Below are 26,180 nucleotides of genomic sequence, written 5' to 3' on the forward strand. Positions count from 1 at the left end.
CTTTATCCTGTTCCCCTGCCGGTTCCCGTGACCCCGGAAATCCCGCCTCTGCCGCGAGGCTCCCCCTTTCCTGCAGCCGTATCGCTCCCCCTAGTGTCGCGAGTGAGCCCGGGTGGGCGGTCTCTTATTGTTCTTGGCTTGGAATTTTCGCTTTTGCAGCACAGGGTTAGGGCTGGGAAAGGAGGCTGCTGAACCGTGCTTGTTTTGGCTCCGATAAACGTGGGAAAAAGGGGAGGCAAGGAAGCCAGTGTAGGCAAACAGCGAGAGGGGAGAGGACAGAAAGGTACCGAAGGTCGACCCTTTTTAGATATCTCATCCGAGTTATTGAGGAGAATGGGTATTTAGCCAGTTTTTTGTGTTTTTGTTTGTTTGTTTTTTGTTTTTACCCGAATACCTAGTGTGTGTCCTGAATGTGTGGATGTGACGAGGTGTTTATAAAGCTCAGTAAGTGTAAAATTCCGTGCCAATACATTTTGTATGCCTCAGACAGGAAGTGCTTTGGAAGATCCTTGAAAGGGGAGGTCATTTTGCGCCAATATTGAGATCGTTTTGTCAGAGTCGTAGGACTAAAGGTAGACCTTAGGTAGTCGATGTCAAAAATAAGCGCAGCTGGACATTAAAGCGGTGAAAACATTTATTCAGTTAACTACTTGACAGGAAAGAGCTGAGCACTATTTCGATTTGTGCAGAGGTGACCTGGGCATTTTTAAAGGGGCCTTTTAAAAGGAGAAAAGGGATATGCGGGCGCTCAGTAGAGAAAGTGAACCTACAGAGTTGTTAGTGTAAATGTGATTAGGCCAGCTGTGTGTGTGTGTGTTTCCACAGTTACCGCAGGATTGTATCCTCCTACGGAGGATTTTATCCTTCTTGATTACATTTCCAGGGAATGGCTCTCTGGTCCTTGAGCGAGAACTTCTGAGTAGCAAGAAATAAGTATTTACAACTGTAGGCCCTTTAGTAAATGTTCTAAGAAAGGGATGTCAGAGACCTATCATCAGTTCTGTGCTGGTTACATCACGTAGTTCAGCTTACTGAGGCAGTCGTCCTGGGCACAGGACCTTATGCTGCTAAAGCTGTGCTAGAGTTTGGTCAAGTCTCTGAGCGCAGGGGTTTGGATGGAATGATCATGTGCCTGGATTTCTGCAGTGGTCATAGGTATGATTTGAATAAGTGCAGGAAATATTCTAGCGGGAGGAACAGAATGTGCCAACACGCCGAGCAGAAAGGATAAAGTTTTACGGTACGGAGATGTATATCATAGGGAATAAGTGGGAACCCAGTTTGGACTGATTGGAAGAAGTCATTATTAGAAGTACCGTATTTAATTCCAGTTTGTTATATAATGAGCACCTTAAGCCATTACACTCTTGAACAGGAAAGTCGCTTGATTAAATGATAATTTGGGAGAATTTATCATTTTGCAGTGAGTGGGGATGATTAGATATATGATTTATGCTATAAGTATGTATATGGTTATGTGATACTACAGTCTTCCAGGGTGGAAGCTGTAGATAAGACGGCTTAACTGTTGGACATGTTTGGGAACCTCCCTGATAGTAGCTTGCTTAAGTAAATAGAAAAAAAAGGGTGAAATTTGTTTGTTGATACTATCTCGTGCTTTATCTTTTTTCCAAGGATTTGGTTACTTGCCAGTTCTCAATTATATCTCCTCAATGAGTACTGACAACAAGTTGAGATAAAATGTGTAAAAAAAATTACATGAAAGCTATTAAAAGAGGACCAAAGCCCAATAAGAATTTGGAGGTGGGAAAAAGCTTGGCAGCTGGTGAAAATTCCAGGAGGGTGGCACAAAAGACATATTTTCAGTACTGTAACTATTTAATAGGCTAACAGATAAAATAGCATATTTTTTTTTACTCCCACTTAAGTAATGCCTATTCACCCACAGCTGTGGGAGTATAATTGGAGGCAGATGGGGATCCGCAGGGAGGTATATGTTCAGTGGTAGGCAATACACCAAAATAATAACTTCTGTTAATATTGGTTTGTATTTCATGCAATTCCCCCCAATACCCATATGTGCATTAGTAATTAACTCTTATAAATTGGAATAGACTTTGAGACTAAACAGAAAAGATATTTAAGCATCCTGAGAAGACAGGCAGATGGGATCTAGGAGGGCTGAGACCAAAATATCTGGTACTTACTCTGCATACCATGGAGAAAGAGGGAAAGTTTTCTAACCCAAGATTTAGTCTTCCTCATTTAAAAACTTTTCCTCCAATAGTATTCTCAGGGCTCATTTATATGTATAGCATTTCGGTTTACCTGCACATACCACTTAGTATGAAAATACCTTTCACTGCAATAAACATTGCGCTAAACTGCAAACTAGAGGTTAATGTACTCTAGTGCTTCATTGCAGAGCCACTGAGAAGAGCTATAGTATCTCTGATGGCTGCGAATTTAGGCCATGGGCACTCAGAAAATTTACAGAAAAATTCCTATGCCTTAGCTGAAGTGTGGAATTAGAAAGCTACAAGACTTGGCCAGACACGGTGGCTCACGCCTGTAATCCCAGCACTTAGGGAGGCTGAGGTAGGTGGACTACCTGAGGTCAGGAGTTCAAGGCCAGCATGGCCAACATGGCGAAACCCCGTCTCTACTAAAAATACAAAAATTAGCCGGGCGCAGTGGTGGGTGCCAGTAGTCCTAGCTACTCTGGAGGCTGGGGCAGGAGAATCACTTGAACCCGGGAGGTGGAGATTGCAGTGAGCTGAGATTGCACCACTGCACTCCAGCCTGGGCAACAGAGTGAGACTCCGTCGCCCTCCCCCTACAAAAAAAATCACATAGGAAGACATCAAAGGAGGAAGAATGGAATAAAGAAATTACAAAACAGTCAAAAAGATAATCATAATTCCTTACCTATCAATAATTACATTAAATGTAAATTAAATTCTCCAATCAAAAATAGAGTGGTTGAATGGATGCAAAAACAAATAAAATTCAACTATACACTCTCTCTAAGAGTCTCGTTTTAGCTTTAAGGACACATACAGTCTGAAAATAAAGAGATGGAAAAAATATTCCGTGTAATCAGTAGCCAAAAGAAAACAGGGATCCTAAATTTCTATCAGACAAAATATATTTTATGTCAAAAAGTTTCACAAGAGAAAAGGTCATTATAAAATGATCTAGGGGTCAATTCACCAAGAGGATGTATTAATCATAGATTCATATGTGCCCAATATCAAAGCACTTAAATAGATAAATATTAGCAGAACTGAAGGAAGAAATGGACAGCAATATAATAATAGTAGGGGACTTCAACATCTTATTTGCAACAATGGATAGATCATCTAGACAGAAAATAAAGAAACAGCAGAGTTGAATAACATGGTAGACCAAATAGAACTAAGAACCATACAGATTATTCCATCCAACACTAGTGGAATACACATTCTTCTTATGTGCACATAACATTATTCAGGATGGATCCTGTGTTAGGCCACAAAACAAGTTTTAGGACATTTAAGAAGCTTGAAGTCGTGTCATGTAACTTTCTCTCTTTTTTTTTTTTTTTTTTGAGATGGAGTTTCACCCTTTCACCCAGGCTGGAGTGAAGCGGCATGATCTTGGCTCACTGCAACCTTTGCCCCTCAAATTCAAGTGATTCTCCTGCCTCAGCCTTCCAAGTAGCTGGGATTACAGATGCCCACCGCCACACCTAGCTAATTTTTGTATTTTTAGTAGATACGGGATTTCGCCATGTTGACCAGGCTGGTCTCGAACTCCTGACCTCAGGTGATCCACCCACCTCGGCCTCCCAAAGTGCTGGGATTACAGGTATAAGCCACCACGCCCAGCCATGTCAAGTAACTTTTTCAAACACAGTGATATAAAGCTAGAAATTAATAACGAGGCAAATTGGAAAATTTGCAAATATATGAAACTTAAACAACACACTACTGACAACCAATGTCTTACAAAAGAAATTTTACAATAAAAAAAAAAATGTTGAGACAGGAAAATGAAAAAAAATCAAAATTTATGGGATATAAGAAACATAGCTCTAAGAGGGGAGCTTATAGAGACAAATGAATGCCTATAAGAGAAGAGGAAGATCTTGAACAACTTTTCTTGATGCCACAGGGAACAAGAAAAAGAAGAAGCTAATCCTAAAGTTACAGAAGAAAGGAAATAATAAAGATCAGAGCAGAAATAAAGGAAATGGAGATAATAAAAATAACAGAAATCAAAGAAACAGTTGGTTTTTTGAAAACAAACAAAAATTGACAAACTTTTAGCTAAACTGTGAAAAAAGAAGACTAAAAATTATAAATGAAAGAGAAAGCATTATAACGGATACAGAAATATAAAGGATCCTAAGAGCCTATTATAAACAATTATACAACAATATATTCAGTAACCTAGAAGAAATAGATAAATTTCTAGAAATATACAATCTACCAAGATTAAATCATGAAGAAAGAGAACATTTGAACAGACCAGTAATGAGTGAGAGGTTAAATTTATAATAAAAAAACTACCAACAACAGCAAAAAAAAAAAAAAAAACCCGGGACAAGATGGCTTCACTGGTTAATTTTACCAAACACCTAAAGAAGAATTAACGCTAATTGCTCTTACTCTTTCAAAAAAGTAAAGAGAAGACAAGACTTCCAAAGTAATTTTATAAAGCCAGCATTACTTTGTTACAAACGCCAGGGAAGGAAGAAAAGTATAAGCCAATATCCCTCATATTGTCTCAACAAATTAGGTATGGAAGGTTTCTTGGTTTGTTTTCTCTGGCTTATAACAAACTGAAACTGGGTAATTTGTGAAGAAAAGAAATTTATTTTTCACAGTTATAGAGACTGAGAAGTCCAAGGGCAGGGGTTGTATCTGGTGAGTGCCTTCTTGCTGATAGGAACTCTGTACAGAGTCATTAACCAACTCAGGTCATCACATGGGGAGGAGCTGAAGATGCTAGCTCAGATCTCTCTTCCTTTTTTGTGAAGCCACCAGTTCTACTCCCATGATCATCTATTAACCCATTAATTCATAAAAGGATTAGTCTATTCATGAGGGCTCAGCCTCACCTCTCAGTACTGCCACTGTGAGGATTAAATTTCACCATGAGTTTTGGAGGGAAAAAATATTCAAACCATAGCAGAAGGAGTGTATCTCAACATAATAAAGACCATATGTGATAAGTTCACAGCTAATATGTCATATTAAATAGTGAAAAACTGATAGTTTTTCTTCTAAGATCAGGAACAAGATAAGGGTGCCCACTCTTGCCCTTTCTATTCAATATAATGCAGGAAGTCCTAGCCACAGCAATTGCAGGAAAAAAAAAAGACAAGCAGATTGGAAAGGAAGGAGTGAAATTATCTGTTTGCAGATAACATAATCTTGTATATAGAAAACCCTAACAACTCCACCAAATAACTCTTAGAACTAACCCACAAATTCAATAAAGTTACAGAATAAAAATCAACAAGTAAAAATCAGTTGCATTTTTATACACTAACAATGAGCTATCAATAAAAAGAAGTTGACAACACAATCTCATTTGCAATAGCATTAGAAAGAATAAAAGACTTAAGAATAAATTTGACCAAAGAGATGAAATACCTACACACTGAAAACTATAAAACATTGATAGATGATGTTGAACAAGACACAGATAAATGGAAACGTATTTCACTTTCATGGATTAAAGATATTAATATTATTAAAATGTTCATACTACCCAGAGAAATGTGGAGATTCAATACAATTCGTATGAAAATTCCAATGACATTTTTTCACAGAAATAGGAAAAGCAATCCTAAAATTTGTATGGAACCACAAAAGCCTCAAATAGCCAAAGCAATCATAAGCAAAAAGGAATAAAGCAAGAGGCATCACACTACTTTATTTCAAAATGTACTACAAAGTTAACAAAAAACAGCATGGTGCTGATATAAAAATGCATGTGTAAACCAATACAACAGAATTGAGAGCCAGAAATGAATCTACACATTTTTGGTCAATTCATCTTTGACAAAGATACCAAGAAGACACAATGGGAAAGGTCACTCTATTTAATAAATGGTGTTAGGACAACTAGATAACCACATACAGAAAATAAAATTGGATCCTTATCTCATACTATATCCAAAAATCAAATCAAAATGGATTAAATACTTAAATGTAACACATGAAACTGTAAAACTAAGAGGAGAAAAACAGAAAAAGGTAAAAAGGCTTCTTGATATGGATCTGGGTGTGGTTTTTAAAAAATATGACCCCAAAGCATAGACAACAAAAGCAGAAGTAGACAAATGGGACTACATCAAAATAAAAAGCATCTATCTGCACAAAAAAGGCTCAGTAGAGGAAATAGACCAGCTGTGGAATGGGAGACAATATTTGCAAACCATACTTCTTAAAAGGGGTGAATATTCTAGTTTATAAGGAAATTGAGCCTCCCACTGCCACCACTGCTGCCCCCCAGAGACTGCTGAGCCCCCATTGGTCTGCCACCACCACCCAATCCAGAAACAGAACATCTAATCATGGATGAAAATGAGCTGCTTCAGAAGGCCAAACTGGCCAAGTAGGCTGAGCGATATGATGACATGGTAGCCTGCATGAAATCTGTAACAGAGAGAGAAGCCCAATTGTCCAGTGAGGAGAGGAACCTTCTCTCAGTTGCTTGCAAAAATGTTGTAGGAGCCCATAGGTCATCTTGAAGGTCGTTTCAGTTATTGAACAAAAGATGGAAGGTGCTGAGAAAAAACAGCAGATGGCCCGACAATACAAAGAAAATTGAGACAGAGCTAATAGATATCTGCAATGATGTACTGTCTCTTTTGGAAAAGGTCTTGCTCCCCAATGCTTCACATGCAGAGAGCAAAGTCTTTTATTTCAAAATGAAAGGAGATTACTACCGTTACTTGGCTGAGGTTGCTGCTGGTGATGACAAGAAAGGGATTGTGAATCAGTCACAACAATCCTACCAAGAAGCTTTTGAAATCAGCAAAAAGGAAATGCAACCAACACATCCTATCAGATTGGGTCTGGCCCTTAATTTCTCTGTGTTCTATTATGAGATTCTGAACTCCCCAGAGAAAGCCTGCTCTCGGCCAGGTGCAGTGCTCACATCTGTAATCCCAGCACTTTGGGAGGCTGAGGCAGGTGGATCACGAGGTCAGGAGTTCGAGACCAGCCTGGCCAACATGGTGAAACCCCGTGTCTACTAAAAAAACCATTCCTACTTGCTGGCCATGTACTTGGAAAAAGGCCGCATGATCTTTCTGGCTCCACTCAATGTCTAAGACACCCTGCTTCCTTTGCTTGCATCCCATGAACTATTTCCCTCATCCTATTTACTGCAGCTCATCTCTCCTTAATTGATGAGATTGTGTTTATCTCCCTTTAAAACCCTACCTATCCTAAATGACCTGTCATTGTCTGTCTTTCAAATCCTTCCTCTTTTTCTTCCTCTATTCTCTAAATAATGATGGGGCTAAGTTATACCTAAAGACACTTTTCAAAATATTTCCTCAGTACTTTGCAGAAAACACCAAACAAAAATTCCATTTTAAAAGAGGTGTATTTTTTCTACACCTCTTTAGAATGTAAGCTTCTTATCTACACCTTTTTAGAATGTAAGCTTCTCAAGAGCAGGGACAATGTTTTCTGTATGTTCTGTTGTGCCTAGTACACAGTAAATGCTCAATAAATATTGATGATGGGAGGCAGTGAGTCTTGATGATAAGGGTGAGAAACTGAAATACCCCCCCATAAAAAATTCTAGTATATAAGGAAATCAAATAATAGCAAGAAAGCAAGTAACCTGATTTTAAAACGAGCTAAGCTCTTGAAAAGACTTTTCTCTAAAGAAAACATACAAATGGCAATATGTATATGAAAAAATGCTCAGCATCACTAATCATCAGTGAAATGAAAATCAAAACCCCAAGAACCTATCACCCCACACCTGTTAGAACGGCTATCATCAAAAACACAAAAAATAATGAGTGTTGGCAAAGATGTGGAGAAAAGGAAACCCTAACACATTGTTGGTGGGAATGTAAATTAGAACAGCCATATGAAAAACAATATACGGAAGTTCATGAAAAAATTAAAAATAGAATGATCATATGAGCCAGCATTTTTACTTCTGAGTTTTAAAAACCTATAGTATATACACAAAGAAAAAAAATGTATTTTTATTTTTTTTTATTTTTCTGACTGACTCTCACTCTTATCATCCAGGCTGGAGTGCAGTGGCATGATCTCGGCTCACTGCAACCTCCTCCACCTCCCAGGTTCAAGCGATTCTCTTGCCTCAGCCTCCCAAGTAGCTGGGACTACAGTTGCCCACCACCATGCCTGGCTAATTTTTGTACTTTTAGTAGAGACGGGATTTTGCCATGTTCTTCAGGCTGGTCTCGAGCTCCTGACCTCCAGCGATCCACCCGCCTCAGCCTCCCAAAGTGCTGGGATTGCCGGCATGAGCCACCAGGCTGGGCCATATTTTCTTTATTCAAAGGAAGTAGAATCAGTATGTCAAAGAGATATCTGCACCTTCATGTGCATTGTAGCATCATTCGCAATAACTAAGATATGGAATCAACCTAAGTGTCCATTGAGGGATGAATGGATAAAGAAGGTGTGGTATATATGTACAATAGAATACTAGTTAGGCTTAAGTAATAAAAAATTCCTGTTATTTTCAACAACATGAGGGAACTTGGCAACATTATGCTAACTGAAATAATCCTGGCAGAGAAAGACAATACTGTATGATATTACTTACATGTGGAATCCAAAGAAGTTCAACTCATAGAAGCAGACAGTAAAATAGTAGTTACCAGGGGCTAGGGTGGGGGTGAGGTGGAAGAAAATGTAGAGATGTTGGTCTAAAGGTATAATATTTCAATTAGGATGAATATGTTATGGAGATGTATTGTACAGCATGGTGACCATAGTTAATAATGTATTGTATACTTGAAAATTGCTAAGAGAGTATATTTTAAATGCTGTCGCCACACACACACACAAAAGATAAATATATGCAGTGCTAAATGTGTTGATTACTTTGGCTTAAACATTTCACAATGTATACATATGTTTAAACATCACATTGTATACCATAAATATAAACAATTTTTGTCAATTATAGCTTAAGAAGACAGCGGGGAAAAAAAAGACAATCTGTGAAATGAATGAAAACAAAAACCCAGCACAACAAAAAAAGTATGGGATATGGCTAAAACAATGGTTAAAGGGGGAATTTATAACTGTAAATACCTATACAAGAAAATCTCCAATCAATAATAGGACCTCCAATTTTAAGACACTGAAAACAAAACAGTAAACTAAATCTAAAACAAGCAGAAGGAAGGAAATAAGCAAGATTGGGATGTGATATGGGTTTGGGTCCATGTCCCCACCCAAATCTCACCTTAAATTGTAATCTCTACATGTCAAGAGAGGGACCTGGTGGGAGGTGATTGGATCATGGAGGTGGTTTCTCCCATGCTGTTCTTGTGACAGTTAGGAAGTTCCCACAAGATCTGATGGTTTTAAAAGTGGCAGTTTTTTCTGCACTCACCAGTTCTCTCCTGCCACCTTGTGAAGAAGGTGTCTGCTTCCCCTTCACCTTTATCTATGATCATAAACTTCCTGAGGCCTCCAAAGTCATGCAGAACTGTGAGTCAGTTAAACCTCTTTGCTTATAAATTACCCAGTCTCAGGTAAGTATCTTTATAGCAGTGTGAAAATTGACTAATACAGAGAATTGTTACTGGGAGTGTGGTCATGCTATGAAGATAACCTGAAAATGTTGAAGTGACTTTAGAACTGGGCAACAGGCAGAGGTTGGAATAGTTTGGAGAACTCAGAAGAAGACAGAAAGATGCGGGAAAATTTGGAACTTCTTAGAGACTTGTTAAATGGTTTCGACCAAAATGCTGACAGTGACATAGACAATGAAGTCCAGGCTGAGGTGGTTTTGTTAACTGAAAAGGGGTCCTGATCCAGACCCCAAGAGAGGGTTCTTGGATGTCACACAAGAAATAATTCAGGGTTAGTCCACAGTGCAAAGTAAAAGCACGTTTATTAAGAAAGTAAAGCAGTGAAAGGACAGCTACTCCATAGACAGAGTAGGATGTTCCTGAAAGTAAGAAGAGGAACCCTTCCACCCTAGGTACAATGCTTGTATATTTATAGGATAAAAATAGCTCTTAGGGAGATGTGCTCTGCTACAAGGGTTTGTGATAAACGGTTAATTTTCTTAATTACTATATTTTATAAGAATCAATATTATTATCTTTAAAGCAAAATTAGGAATGTCCTTGTTCTCCAGATATCAGGATATCTGGACAATCCCAAGTCTGGGTCTGTTTCAATAAACATCATAAATTTGTTCCCTTAACCAAAAACATCTAGAGGCTAGTAACACCTAATTTTCTGGAAATGTAGCCCAGCAAGTCTCAGCCTCATTTTCCTAACCCTCACTCAAAATGGAGTCGCTTTGCTTGAAAGCCTCTGGCAGTTTTAGATGCAGATGAGGAACTTTTTGGGAAATAGAGCAAAGGTCACTTATGCTATGCTTTAGCAAATATACAGGCAGCATTTTGTCTCTGGCCTAGAGATCTGTGGAACTTTGAACTTGAGAGAGATTATTTAGGGTATCTGGCAGAAGAAATTTCTAAGCAGCCAAGCATTCAAGATGTGGCCTGGCTGATTCTGAAAGCATTCAGCTATATGCACTCACAAAGAGATGGTTCAAAATTGGAACTTATGTTTAAAAGGGAAGCAGAGGTCTCTGTTCCACAGGATGGGGTTTCTTAAAGTTGTTAAGAATAAGGCCTACTTTGAGAGATACCAAGTGAAATTTAGAAGATGATGAGAGGGTAAAAATGATTACTGTGCTCAGAAATGCTTGGTGATACAGGATAAAAATAAATACAACACACCCAAATATAGGATGATCGCTCATGTAACAAAAAGAGGTATCATTTGTCAGATTGCTTATGCCTGTATAGAGGGGGATATGATAGTCTGTGCAGCATATGCACTTGAACTACCAAAATATGGTGTGAAAGTCGACCTGACAAATTATGCTGCAGCATATTATACTGGCCTGCTGCTGACCCACAGGCTTCTCAAAAGGTTTGATGTGGACAAGATCTATGAAGGCCAAGTGAAGATGACTGGCAATGAATACAACGTGGAAAGCATTGATGGTCATCCGGGTGCCTTTACCTGCTGTTTGGATACAGGCCTTGCCAGAACTACCACTGGCAATAAAGTTTTTGGTGCCCTGAAGGGAGCTGTGGATGGAGGCTTCTGTATCCCTCACAGTACCAAATGATTCCCTGGTTATGATTCTGAAAGCAAAGAATTTAATTCAGAAGTACACCAGAAGCACATCATGGGCCAGAATGTTGCAGATTACATATGCTACTTAATGGAAGAAGATGAAGATGCTTACAAGAAACAGTTATCTCAATACATAAAGAAGAGTATAACTCTAGACATGATGGAAATGTATAAGAAAGCTCGTGCTGCTATATGAGAGAATCCAGTCTACAAAAAGAAGCCCAAGAAAGAAATTAGAAAGAAGAAGTGGAACCATTCCAAAATGTCCCTTGCTCAGAAGAAATATTAGGTAGCTCAAAAGAAGACAGGCTTCCTCAGAGCTCAGGAGCAGACTGCTGAGAGCTAAACCAATTTTCTGTAAGGGTTTTCAAATAAAGACAATAAACTTATGGACAGAAAAAAAAGGGGGAAACAGAACATAAAAGTTTGGAAAACGTGCAGCCTAACTATATGGTAGAAAAGAAAAACCCATTTTCTGAGAGGAATTTTAGCCAGCTACAGAAATTTGTATAAGTAATGAGGAGCTGAATGTTAATAGCCAAGACAATGAGGAATTGTCTCCAGAGCATGTCAGAGATCTTCACAGCAGCCCCTTCCATCACAGGTCCAGAGGCCTAGGAAGGAAAAATGGTTTCCTGGGCTAGGCCCAGGGCCCTGCTGCTCTGTGCAGCCTCAGGATCCAGCACACTGTGTTTCAGCCACTCCAACTCCAGCTGTGGCTAAAAGGAGTCAAGGAACAGTTCGGGGTCATTGCTTCAGAGGATGCTAGCCCCAAGCCTTGGTGGCTTCTATGTGGTGTTGGGCCTGCAGGTGCACAGAAGACAAGAGCGGAGGTTTGGAAGCCTCCACCTAGATTTCAGAGGATGTATGGAAACATCTGGATGTCCAGGCAGAAGTCTGCTGCAGGGTCAGAGCCCTCATGGAGAATTTCTGCTAGAGCAGTGTAGAAGGGAAATGTGGGGTTGGAGCTCCCACACAGAGTCTCCACTGGGACACTGCCTAGTGGAGCTGTGAGAAGAAGACCACTGTCCTTCAGGCTACAGAAAAGTAGATCCACTGACAGCTTGCACCATACACCTGGAAAAGCTGCAGGCACTCAACACCAGCCTGTGAAAACAGCCACAGGGGCTGTACCCTCAGAGTCACAGGGGCAGAGCTACCCAGGGCTGTGGGAGGTCACCCCTTCCATCAGCATGTTTGGGATGTTAGAGATGGAGTCAAAAGAAATCATTTTGGAGTTTTAAGATTTAATGAGTGCCCTGACAAGTTTTGGACTTGCATGGGGCCTGTGGCCCCATTGTTTTGACCTATTTCTCCCATTTGGAATAGGAACATTTACCCAATGCCAGTACCCCCATTGTATCTTGGAAGTAACTAACTTACTTTTGATTTTACAGGCTGATAGGTGGAAGGGACTTGACTTGTCTCAGAAGAGACTTTGGATTTGGACTTTTGGTTTAATACCATCATCAGTTAAGACTTTGGGGGACTGTTGGGAAGGCATGATTGTGATTTGAAGTATGAGAATGACACAAGATTTGGGAGGGTCCAGGGTCAGAATAATATGGTTTGGCTCTGTGTCTCCACCCAAATGTCATCTCAAATTATAATCCCCATGTGTTGAGGGAGGGACCTGGTAGGAGGTGATTGGATCGTGGGGGACATTTTCCCCCATACTTTACTCGTGCCAGTTTTCTTTGCACTAATTTAAACTTACTTCAGTTGTCTAAAAGACACCCTAATTGTGAATCCTCTGGGATGCTCACTGTTGTCCCCATGTACACTAAGAATCTCTACAGGGGGTTTTAGTTAGCCTAAGTTTAGCAAATGCCTAGTTACTTTTCCCTTTTTAAATTCACACTTTCTACAGATAGCAAGGTGTTACAAAAGTAGATTACAAACTACAAATGGCAGTTGGATGTTGAACCTAAATTCCACAGAGAGTGAGCGATATACAAGGGGGGACTAACAAATAGTGATTGTAGAAAGGAAGAAGGGAAGGGTAAACTGCATTGCCCAAGGGGAGACTTCAGAGGCCCTGACTTGCTGGAGAACCTACCCAGAAGTGGAGACACCAAAAAATATTCAGGTGGCCACTTGCCTATTACTGTAGGTGCTGTTCATCAGGCCAGGAGTCTGGGAACTCTCAGTTTCTTTGAACAAGAAGGGCTTGAGCAAGGCAGCTATATGACAGCACATAGGAAGGGGCTTGCAGCTGACTATTAGGAAAATAATACTTCCAACTTTAGGGTAGAAAATGGCAAGCCCAATAGTCCCCTAGGGGGAAGGACTATAACCCAGAGTCCTAGAGGGAATGTCAATGCCAGAAACCCCAGAGCATTTAGTGGAGTGACCAAAAATACCTATGCTGAAAACCTGGAGTGTCCGAAGTTCAGCCAATGAGTGTTCTCTCACCAAATGCCAAAAACCTTGAGGCACCCCAGGGGTGGCCAAGACTGAACTCCAGACCAAGTTGGGATCGCAGAACAATTTGACTCTGGTGTTCTCGAGTCCACACAATGGGGGACCTCTCACAACCAAGTATCCCGCCTTAAACAATTGCCAAATACAGTTAACAGAAAGTGAAAGCAAACATGACCACAAACAAATGATTGCAATCAAAACATACATTTTTAGAACTAAAAATAAAACAAATGGGGAGCAATAAAATAAAGTGAGAGGGGGGAAAAAAAAAACAACAGGAAAAATGGTGACAAAGATGTGCTTCAGGTAAAAGTTACTGCGGGTAACTTTTAACTGACCACTTAGCCAAAGGCCTTTATTTCCTACCTTACCTAATATTATGGTTGGGGAGGAGAAGAGAGGAGACATTCACCCACTGCACCAAGTGATCTCCCATGCATGACTTGGGTATAGGTCTCTCCAGGTTCCCCCAGCTTGGGTGGGCGCAGCTGCCATATTGTGAGAGGGGCAGCACAGTGACCTGTAATCCACTGACCTGCTGGTTGGAGCAGTGGGTCCCATGAGGCAGCAGCACCATGGCTACTTGCTCCTCCACTTTGCTCTGCTGCCTGCCAGGGAAAGATGATGGCTCTTAAAAGAGTCTTTGGTTATTGTTATAGCTCTGTAGTGTTAGAAGCTATTTATTGTTACAGCCTCAGTGTTACAGCTCTTGCAGCCTCAAGATCACAGACTTTTTTGCTGTCTCTCTCCTTGTGGTATTGCAGATTGCCATCTTTCACTCTCACCAACTGCTCTCTCTTGTTATCTCACTGCCTCTCTGACTGCCATCTTTCATTGTCTCTCTCCAATCGCTACCTCTCTGTACTGTCTCAGCATCCAGGTCTCACCGTCTCCACCAATCAATAACTGCCATCTCCACCAATCACTGCCGTCTCCACTGTCTTCCTCCCTTCGCTGGTCACCAGATGATGCAAGACAGGCAAGCCCCAAAATTGAGTCCTAGCCTGGGCGGGTTCTTGGCTTAGCCCAGGAAATAACTCAAGGGCGAGCCAGTGGCATTAAACAGCAACTTTCATTGAAGTGGCAGCATACAACAGCAGCAGCAGAAGTACTGCTCCTTGCAGAGCAAGGCTACTCCATACTCCCAGAATAACAGCCTAGAGGCAGTTTTGCAGTCATATTTATTCCCACTGTTAATTATATGAAAATTAAGGGGTGGTTTGTGCAAAAATTTATACGATGAGAGTGGTAACTTCTGGGTTATCGGGTCATTGCTATGGAAAGGGATGGTATGTTGTTACCATGGCAATGGTAAACTGACATGGCACATTAGTGGGCATGTCTTATGGGCAGGTGCTTCTGCATCAGATCTGTTTTAGCTAGTACTCAATTTGGTCCACTGTCTGAGCCCCGTGTTGAGTCCTGCCTCCTATCTCATTTTTAAGGTTCATCTATGCCATAGCATGTATCAGTACTTCATTCCTTCTAATTGGCAAATAATATTCCCATTTGTGGCTAAATCGTATTTTATTTGTCCATTTATCAACTGATAGATATTTGCATTTTTACACTTTTTAGCTATTCCAAATAAAATGCTCCTATCAGCATTTATGGGTAAGTTTTTGTGTGGACATAAGCTTTCATATCTTCTGGGTACACACCTAAGAGTGGAATTGCTGAGTCATATGGTAACTCTATATTTAACCTTTTGAGGGACTACCAAACAGTTTTGCAAAGTGGCTGTACCATTTTACATTTCTGCCAACAGTGTTTCAATTTGTCCACAACTTCTCCAAAACTTGATATTTCAGTGTTTTTGACTATAGCCATGTTAGGGAGTGTGAAGAGGTATCTCATTGTGGTTTTCATTTGTGTTTTCCTTATAGTTAATTGATTTTGGCATATCTTGATATATTTATTGGCCATTCGCATATCTTATTTGGAGAAATGTTTACTTATATCTTTTGCCTTTATATCTTTTGCCTATCTTTTAAATTATGTAATTTATATTTTAATTATTGACTTGTAAAGGTTATTTTTATATTCTACATATGAATCTCTTCTCAGATATATGACTGGTAAATATTTTTTTCACATGGTTGTTTTTTACTTTCTTGCTGGTGTCTTTTGAAACACAAATGTTTTACATGATGATTAAATCCAATTTATCTGTTTTTCTTTTGTCGCTTGAGCTTTTAGTGTCACATTTAAGAAACTGTTACCTACTACAGGGTTGTGAAGATTTATCCTTATATTTTCTTCTAACAGTTTTATACCTTTAGCTCTTACATTTAGGACTTCGATTCATTTTGAGTACATGTTTGTAAGTGGTATGATGTAGGGGCCCACATTTACTCTTTTGCATGTAGATATCTCACCTTCCCAGAACCACTTTTAAAAAAATTATTTTAATTGACACATAATGATAGTACCTATTTATATGGTAAAATGTGATGTTTTGATACCTGTATACATTGTACAGTGATCAAATAAAGGTAATTAGCATACTCATCACCTCAAATATTTATCATTTATTTGTGGTAGGAACATACAAAATCCTCTCTTCCTGCTCTTTTGAGATATACAATACTTTTTTGTTAATTATAGTCACCCTACTGTACTATAGGACACCAGAACCTTTTCTTCCTTTCTAATTGTAACTTTGTACTTGTTGACCATCCTCTCCCCTTTCCTCCTTACTTCTACTCTCCCCAGTTTCTGGTGACCATTATTCTATTCACTACTTCTGTGAGATTCATGTGTTTAGATTATGCATATGAGTAAGAACATGTGGTATTTGTCTTTCTGTGCCTGGCTTATTTCACTAAATATAATGTCTCCAAATTTATCCATGTTGTAACAAAGGACAAGATTTCCTTCCTTTTTATGGCTGAATAATATTCCATTATATTATATCACATTTTCTTTATCCATTCACCCATTGTTGGACACTTAGATTGATTCCATATCTTGGCTATTGTGAATAGTAATGCAATAAACATGAGAGTGCAGATGTCTCTTCAATATACTGATTTCATTTCCTTCAGATATATAGCCAATAGGGGGATTGTTGGATCATATGATAGTTCTATTTTTAATTTTTCAGGAACCTCCATACTGTTTCCCATAATGACTGTACTAATTTACATTCCCACCAACAGTGTATTAAGGTTTCCCTTTTCTCCACATAATTGCTAACACTTGTTATCTGTTGTCTTTTTTAATAACAGCTATTCTAACTGGAGTGAGGGCATGTCTCATTGTTTTGATTTGCATTTACATGGTTATTAGTGACCAGGGTCCTTATCCCTGATGATAAGTGATATTTAGTATTTTTTAATATGCCTGTTGGCCATTTGTATGCCTTCTTTTGGAAAATGCCCGTTAAAGTCTTTTGACCATTTTTAAAATGAGGTTGTTTATTTTTTGTTTGTTGATTCAAGGTCATTATATATTCTGAATAGTAATGCCTTGTCAATGTATAGTTTTGAATATTTTATCCCACCCTGTAGGTTGCCTCTTCACTCTGTTGATTGTTTGCTTTGCTGTGTAGAAACTTTTTAGTTTGGTGTATCTCAATTTCTGTTTGGTTTTGTTGCCTGTGTTTTGAGGTCTTGTCAAAAAAAATCCTTGCCTAGTCCAATGTCATGAAGCATTTTCTCTGTGTTTTCTTCTGTAGTTTCATAGTCTTGGGTCTTATATTTAAGTTTTTTAAGTCATTTTGAGTTGATTTTTGTATGGTGAAAGATAGGGATCCAGTATTCTTCTGCATATGGATATCCAATTTCCTCAGCACCATTTATTAAAGAAATTGTCCTTTCCCCAATGTGTGTTCTTGGCTCCTTTGTCCAAAATCAGTTGGCTGTAGATGTGTGGATTTATTTCTGGACTCTGTATTCTGTTCTATTGTTTTTTATGCCTGTTTTTCTGCCAATACATGCTGTTTTGGTTACTGTAGGCTTGTGATATATTTTGAAGTTCACTGGTATGATGCCTCCAGCTTTGTTGTTGTGGGGATTTTTTTGCTCAAGATTGGTTTGGTTATTCAGAGTTTTTTGTCATTCTATGTGAATTTTAGGACTGCATTTCTATTTCTGTGAAGGATGTCATTGGAAATTTGACAGAGATTACAGAGAATCTCTACATACTTTGGTATAATATGGACATTTCAACAATATTAATTCTTCCAATCTATGAGCATGGATATCTTTCTATTTATTTGTGTCCTCTTCAATTTCTTTCATCAGTATTCTACAGTTTTTACCTCTCTGGTTAACTTTATTCCTAGGTATCTTATTGATTTTTGTAGTTATTATAAATGAAATTGTTTTTTATTTCTTTTTCAGGTTGTTCACTATTAAGGTATAAAAATGCTATTTATTTTTGCATATTTACTTTTACCCTGCAACTTTAGTGAATTCACTTATTAGTTTTAACAGTTTTTTGGTAGAGCCTTTTGGTTTACCTCTACATAAGATCATATTGTCTGCAAACAGACAATTTGACTTCCTCCCTTCCTATTTGGAAGACTTTTATTTTCTTTTGTGTAATTTCTGTGGCTATGACTTCCAATATTATGTTGAATAGAAGTGATGGAAGTGTGCATTCTTGTCTTTCTCCAGATCTTAGAGAAAAAGCTTTCATCTTTTCTCTATTCAGTATGATGTTAGCTATGGGTTTGTCATATATGGTCTTTATTGCATTGAGCTATGGACCTTCTATACACATAATTTGTTGAGAAGGTTTTTTTTTAATCATGAAGGATGTTGAAGTTTGTTTCTTTAGTCTCCATTTATTTCTGCTCTAATCTTTATTATCATTTTCTTCTGCTTTTTTTGGTTTTAGTTTTTCTTGTTCCACCTGTGCAATGTTAGGTCATTTATTTGAGATAATTCTTCATTTTTAATGTAGGTGTTTACTGCTGTAAACTTCTATCTTGGAACTGCTTTTGCTGTACCCCATAGATTTTGGCATGTATGTTGTGTTTCTATTTTTGTTTGTCTCATAAAATTTTTTAATTTCACTTTTAATTTCTTTATTGACTCATTGGTTATTCAAAGACACTTTGTTTGATATCCATGTATTTGTAAAGTTTCCACAGTTCCTCCTATTATTGATTTCTAGTTTTACACTATTTTTACCAGAAAAGATACTCCATATTATCTATAGCTTCCTAAATTTGTTAAGACATGTTTTGTGGCCTACCATATGACCTACCCAGGAGAATGTTCCATGTAAAGTTGAGAATAATGTATATGCCATGACTTTGGGAGATAGGATTTCAATATATAAATCATGGGGAACATAAACATGAAGTCAATTGCAATAGTATTTCCTTATAATCCTTTTTAGTTCTGTAATGTTGCTAGCAATATTATCTCTTTTATTCTTGCTGTGGTCTGAATGCTTGTGTCTTTCCAAAATTCATATGCTGAAAACCTGATCACAAACATAATAGTATTAGGATGTAAGGACTTAGGGAGATGATTAGATCATGGGGTCAGGCTGGGTTTAGTGCCCTTATAAGAAAAGTTCCAGAGAGCCGGTTTCCCATTTTCACCATATAAGGGCACAGCAAGAAACTACTATCCATGAACCAGAAAATAGGTCCTCACCAAACACCAAATCTGCCTGTCTTGATATTAGGTTTCCTTGTCTCCAAAACTGTGAGGAATACATTTCTGTTGTTTTTAAGATATGCAGTCTATGGTAGCTTTTTAGAGCAACCCAAACAAAGACAATTCTGAATTTTGATAACTTGAGTTTTCTCTCTTTTTCTTTTTGTCAGTTTAAATAAAGCTTTGTCAATTTTGTTGATCTTTTCAAAAAGCTACATTTGGGCTTCATTAATTTTCATTAATTGTCTCTTGTTTTACTAGTTTCTGCTTCAGTCATTTTTTTCTTTTTTCTGCTTACTTTAAATTTATTCCTTTTTAATATCTGAAGGTGATTTTATGAATTTCAAATCTCTTAATTTTTAAATATAGATATTTATAGGCATAAATTTGCCTCCAAACACTGTTTTACCTGCTCTAAGGTAATAAGTTTTGATATTTTATGTTTTCATTTTTATTCATTTCAAAGTGTTTTTGAATTTTCCTCATGATTTTTTTGACCAATTGATTATTTTGAAGTGTGTGGTTTAATGTCCACTATTTGTGCATCCCCCAAATTTCTTGTTATTTTCTCATTCTGTTATTGATTTCTTCATTCCAATGTGACCAGATAATGAACTTTGTATGACTTCAATTATTTTAAATGTGTTGAGGCTTTTCTTGTTGCCTACCATGTAGTCTATCTTGGAGAATGTTTCACTTCCATTTGAGAATAATATGTCTCATCTAGGTATAGAGTGTTCTATGGGTATCTATTAGGTATAACTGGTTTACAATGTTGGTCAAGTCTTCTGTTTCCTTGTTGATCTTCCTCATAGTTGTTTCTCCATTGGTCGAAAGTGGACCATGAAGTCTCTGAATATTATTGTTGAATATCTATTTCTTTATGTCTGTTTCTCCCTTCAATTTTGTTAACTTTTCTTCATGTATATTGGGACCATTTTTAGGTGAATATGTGGTTATGTGGTTATAAATGTTATATCTTCCTAAGGATGATCTTTTTATTATTAAAGATGTCCCTCTTTCTCTCTTGTAACATTTTTAAAAGTTCTATATGTCTAACATTAATATAGGCATTTCAGCAAACTTATGGTTGCTATTTGCATGATATATTGTTTCCATCCTTTTACTTTCAATCTATTTGTATCTGTAAATCTAAAGTGTGTCAACTCTAGACAGCATATAGTTGGTTATTGTTTTTTCATCCAGTTTGATCATTCTGCCATTTTACTGAGGTGTTTTTGTTTGTTTGTTCGTTTGTTTGTTTTTTTAATGGAGTCTCGCTTTGTCACCCAGGCTGGAGTGCAGTGGCGCTATCTCAGCTCACTGCAATCTCTGCCTTTGGGTTCAAGCAATTCTCCTGCGCCAGCGTCCTGAGTAGGTGGGACTACAGGCACATGCCACGACACCTGGCTAATTTTTGTATTTTTAGTAGAGATGGGGTTTCACCATGTTGGCCAGGATGGTCTCTATCTCTTGGCCTTGTGATCCGCCCACCTCGGCCTCTCAAAGTGCTGGGATTATAGGCATGAGCCACCGTGCCTGGCCTTATTGAGTTATTTAATTCACTTATATTTAGTGTTACTATTGGTAAAATGGATTTAATTCTGCCACTTTTTTTTTTCTATGCCTCATGTCTTTTAGTTCCTTCGTTGCTTACTTTTGTATTAATAAATATTGTGTGGTTATACTTTTTATTTCTTTAACAATTTTTTTAAGTTCTTTTTTTGAGTGGTTGCTCTAAGAGTTGTCACATGCATCTTAACTTGTCAGAACCTACTACAGAGTTTTACTGACAATTCCAGTAAGATATGGAAATTTACCCCTGCATAGTTTTTCTTTTTCTGCCTTTTGCTGCAGTTATCGTTACATATATTACATCTAAGCATATTACAAATGCAGCAATACATTGTTATAAGTATTAATTTATATAATTGTATGTCTTTTAAAGAACCTGAGAGAACAAAAGAGATCAAATGCTTATAGGTTTTGCCATATTAGCCATCTCATTTAGCATTTCTTCTTCTGTTTATCTTGTAGATTTGGGTTATCATCTGGTATCACATCCTTACTCCAATACTGCTTTGCTCACACCCATATTCGTTGTAATATTATTGGTTTTATATGTGTTATAGGCCTAACAATGAAATTATAAGCATGATGTTTTATTCATTTGTTTTGTAGATCAATTAGGAGAAGAATTAATATGCATTTATACTACCTTTACAACTACATAATTACCTTTAAGCATGCTCTTTTTCTATTTTGCCTCTTTTTTTTTTTTTTTTTTTTGAGATGGAGTCTTGCTCTGTCGCCCAGGCTGAAGTTAGTGGTATGATCTTGGCTCACTGCAACCTCCGCCTCCTGGGTTCAAGCGATTATCCTGCCTCAGCCTCCTGAGTAGCTGGGACTACAGGCATGTGCCATCATCCCTGCTTAAATTTTGTATTTTTAGTAGAGATGGGGTTTCACCATATTGGCCAGGCTGGTCTTGAACTACCGACCTCATGATTTGCCCGCCTCAGCCTCCCAAGTCCTGAGATTACAGGTGTAAGCTACTGCGCCTGGCCTCTATTTTGCTTCTTATAAAATATGTTTTGAGGCCACTTGCCTTCATCCTGAGGAAGTTCCCCTAGTGAACCCCCTTTATAAAAATTATATCAGCAGCAAAATTAGACAGTGAAAAGATCTGATCTAGCCCACCCCTCCTCTTGCCTTTAGCTTCAAGCTGCCTCAATTATTCCTGGGCTTAGGCTGAGCTAACTCTGGAAGGCTGTTTGTTTTTGTTTTGTTTTGTTTTGTTTTTGAGAACATGCCCAGCTAATTTTTGTATTTTCAGTAGAGACGGGGTTTCACCATCTTGGCAGTCTTGAACTCCTGACCTCATGATCCACCCACCTTGGCCTCCCAAACTGCTAAGATTACATGTGTGAGCCTCCAGCCCTGGCCAGATGATTGTTTAAATAATAGACCTTCCCCCAAACTCATCTGTTTTCATAAAGTTAATGAGAGGCTATCAGGCTAGGGGGCAGAGAGGAGACTGATTCTGCTGAGGTGTAGACATAGATTGCCAACCATTCCTGCAGATAATACTACTATTGCAGATTGGCCTTTTGAGATATCTTTTCAGGTTTTTTTTCACGTCTGACACCACTTGGACCCTCCAACCCTGCTCCTGTGGCCCTACCCAGAAGTGATTCAGTGCAAGAAGACAGCTTTGACCCCCTTTGATTTCATCTCCACCCCAACCAATCAGCACCAAGCCTAGCAACCTCCCACCCCTTCCCCCAAACTGCCTGTGAAAAATCTGTAATTTAGAAGCTTTAGAGGAGAATTATTGCAGTACTAACTCCACCTTCCATGTGGTGTGGCTGGCCTCATGTCTAATTAAACTCTTTTACTGCAATGCCATGGTCTGTCTTTGTGCAAGAGGCAGGAGGAACCCCTTGGGCAGTTATATTAGTATTTCTTATGAGATAGGATCGCTAACAATTCTGTCAGTTTTTGTTTGTCTGCAATTGTCCTTGTTTCAGCTTCATTGTGCTGCCTTTTTTTTTTTTTTTTTTTTGGAGACAGAGTCTGGCTGTGTCCCCCAGGCTGGAGTGCAGTGGCACGACCTCGGCTCACTGCAAGCTTCGCCTCCCGGGTTCACGCCATTCTCCTGCCTCAGCCTCCTGAGTAGCTGGGACTACAGGTGCCCACTACCGCGCCTGGCTAATTTTTTGTATTTTTAGTAGAGACGGGGTTTCACCGTGGTCTCGATCTCCTGACCTCGTGATCCGCCCGCCTCGTCCTCCCAAAGTGCTGGGATTACAGGCGTGAGCCACCGCGCCCGGCCATTGTGCTGCTTTTAAGATGTTCTTTTTGGGCCAGGTGTAGTGGCTCACGCCTGTAATCCCAGCACTTTGGGAGGACGAGGTGGGTGGATCACGAGGTCAGAAGTACAATACCAGCCTGGCCAGCATAGTGAAACCTCATTTCTACTAAAAATACAAAAAATTAGCTGGGCGTGGTGGTAGGCACTTGTAATCCCAGCTACTTGGGAGGCTGAGGCAGGAGAATCCCTTGAACCCTGGAGGTAGAGGTCAGAATGAACCAAGATTGTGCCATTGCACTCCAGCCCAGGTGACAGTGCAAGACTCCATCTCAAAAAAAAAAAAAAGTTATTTTTGTCTTTGACTTTCAACACTTTGACTATGATGTTTCTATGTATAGCGCTCTGTTTTTCCTACTTGGAGATTGTTAACCCTCTTGGATATATCTATATTGTTTTTCCTCAAATTTGGGAAAATTTTAGTTATTTCTTTGAATACTTTTGTTCTACTCTTCTGGTAATCCTATTATATGTGTGTTGGTGAGTTTCTTAGTGTCACACATTCCTCTGGGACATTTTTTATTTTTATTTATTCTTTTTTTCTATCTGCTTTTTGGATATTATTCTCTATTAGCCTATCTTCATGCTTCATGTTTGCTCATTTCTTCTTCTGCCACTTCAAATCTGTGGTTGAGCCCTATAGTGATTTTTAAAGTTTGATTCCAGTACTTTCAACTTCAGGATTTCTATTTAGTTTTTTTTTTTTTTTTTTTTTTTTTTTTTTTTTTTTGAGATGCAGTTTTGCTCTTGTTGCCCAGGCTGGAGTGCAATGGTGTGATCTCAGCTCACCGAAACCTCTGCCTCCCAGGTTCAAACAATTCCCTGCCCCAGCCTCCCAAGTAGTTGGGATTATAGGCATGCACCACCATGCCCAGCTAATTTTGTATTTTCGGTAGAGACAGGATTTCTCTAGGTTGGTCAGGCTGGTCTCCAACTCTTGACTTCAGGTGATCTGCCCTCCTCTGCCTTCCAAAATGCTGAGATTACAGGCGTGAGCCACTGCGCCTGGCCTGGTCCTTTTTTTTTTTTTTTTTTTTTTTTTTAATAATTTCTTTTTAATATATTCTCTCTTTAATGAGATATTACCATCATACAATCTTTTTTGTTTGTTTTTGATTTTTGTTTGTTTTTTGTTTTTTGTTTTTTGAGACGGAGTCTCACTCTGTTGCCCAGGCTGGAGGGCAGTGGCGCGATCTCGGCTCACTGCAAGCTCCGCCACCCGGCTTCACGCCATTCTCCTGCCTCAGCCTCCCGAGTAGCTGGGACTACAGGCGCCCGCCACCTCGCCCAGCTAGTTTTTTTTGTTTTTGTTTTTGTTTTTGTTTTTTTTGTATTTTTTAGTAGAGATGGGGTTTCACACCGTGTTAGCCAGGATGGTCTCAATCTCCTAACTTTGTGATCCGCCCGCCTCGGCCTCCCAAAGTGCTGGGATTACAGGCGTAAGCCCCCGTGCCAGACTCATCATACAATTCTTTAAGCCTTTACGTCTGTTTTTTGTTTTTGATTTTTATTTTTCAGTTCTTCAAACATATTTATAATAGCTACTTTAAAGTCTTTGTCAGAAGTGGTCAAAGTCTGGGCCTCCTCAAAGGAAGTTTCTATTGCCTGCTTTTTTTTTTTTTTTTTTTAAGTCCTGCTCTGTCGCCCAGGCTGGAGTGCTGTGGTGAGATCTCGGCTCACTGCAAGCTTCGCCTCCCGGGTTCAGGCCATTCTCCTGCCTCGGCATCCCAAGTAGCTGGGACTACAGGCTCCCGCCACTATGTCCGGCTAATTTTTTTGTATTTTTAGTAGAGACGAGGTTTCATCATGTTAGCCAGGATGGTCTGGATCTCCTGACCTCGTGATCTGCCCTCCTCCCCTCCCAAAGTGCTGGGATTACAGGCGTGAGCCACCACACCCAGCCCTGTGTGTGTGTGTGAGTGTGAAAGTGTGTGTGTGTATGTATGGGTCACACGTTTTTGTTGCTTTTCATGTGTCTTTTTTTTTTTCTTTCTGAAAACTAGACACTTAAATAATATATTGTAGCAATTGTGGATATAATTGTCCCTCATTTCATGGTGCTTGTTATTATTTGCCTGTTTTTTCCTTTAGTTTCTGATGGTACTATTTTAGTGGGAAGCCTTTGATGTGGCTCCTTAGAGGGCACAACCTTGGGCATGGGAACATTCAGCTGAGATGAGAGCAGCTTTAGCAGTGCTCTCTTTGACTCTTTCTTTCCTTCATCACACCCAGATGTTAGCCTTCTTTAATTGGTGGCTGATTGCCTTTTTATATTTAAGATGCCCTTGGGCATAAATTTTCCGTAGTTTGACACAGTTAAACTATTGGCCTCATTTTAGAGGTAGTTTCTGTATTGTTTTCATCATTTATTCTCTTTAGCAAACTTGCTGGCCAACTTTTTAATTTGTTGCATTCACCATCTTTCAACACCTCAGTTTTAAAGAACACCCTTAAGCTTGAACTTTCTTACACTTGGTTCAGATTAAAGCTAGTTCTTTGTGGAGAAATGGGAAACTCTTTTCTGAAGGCCTACTTCTTTTCCTGAGAGAAAAATCTCCGAGCCATGGGGCTTAAAGTAGGGACTTTGCTATGAATGACACCCTTCCTTTAAGAGGAGGATTCAAGATGGAGGCAGCACCTTCTGGTCCTCCCGGCTTTCCTCACGAAAGTGGAACCTTCACCCTATAAATGAACTCTGGTGAAAGCAATTAGGCTCTCAGTCTTCTCAGCCAGCCACAACACCTATGGTAGAGATTCTGCACTAAGTAGGGGCTGGATGGAAGAAGGGAGCCTCTGACCTCTCATGAGCAGATAAATTTTGCCTCTGCAAAACATAGCTGGTGCATTTGAAAAATGCTGGAAATCTACCCCTTGCCTGACAGCTATGACAGGAGGGAACCCTTGTCCTTGGCTGCTTGT

General features: G+C 39.1%; 2 pseudogenes; both read left to right on the top strand.

Annotated features, from left to right (window-relative positions):
* Positions 1–22: 22 nt before the first annotated feature.
* Positions 23–8,158, top strand: LOC139363299 (14-3-3 protein zeta/delta pseudogene; annotated as a pseudogene).
* Positions 8,159–8,553: 395 nt separating this feature from the next.
* LOC105465574 (large ribosomal subunit protein uL18 pseudogene) lies at positions 8,554–15,274 on the top strand (annotated as a pseudogene).
* The last annotated feature ends 10,906 nt before the right edge of the window (positions 15,275–26,180 follow it).

This window comes from Macaca nemestrina, chromosome 5, assembly GCF_043159975.1.
Source record: "Macaca nemestrina isolate mMacNem1 chromosome 5, mMacNem.hap1, whole genome shotgun sequence".
NCBI lineage: Eukaryota > Metazoa > Chordata > Mammalia > Primates > Cercopithecidae > Macaca > Macaca nemestrina.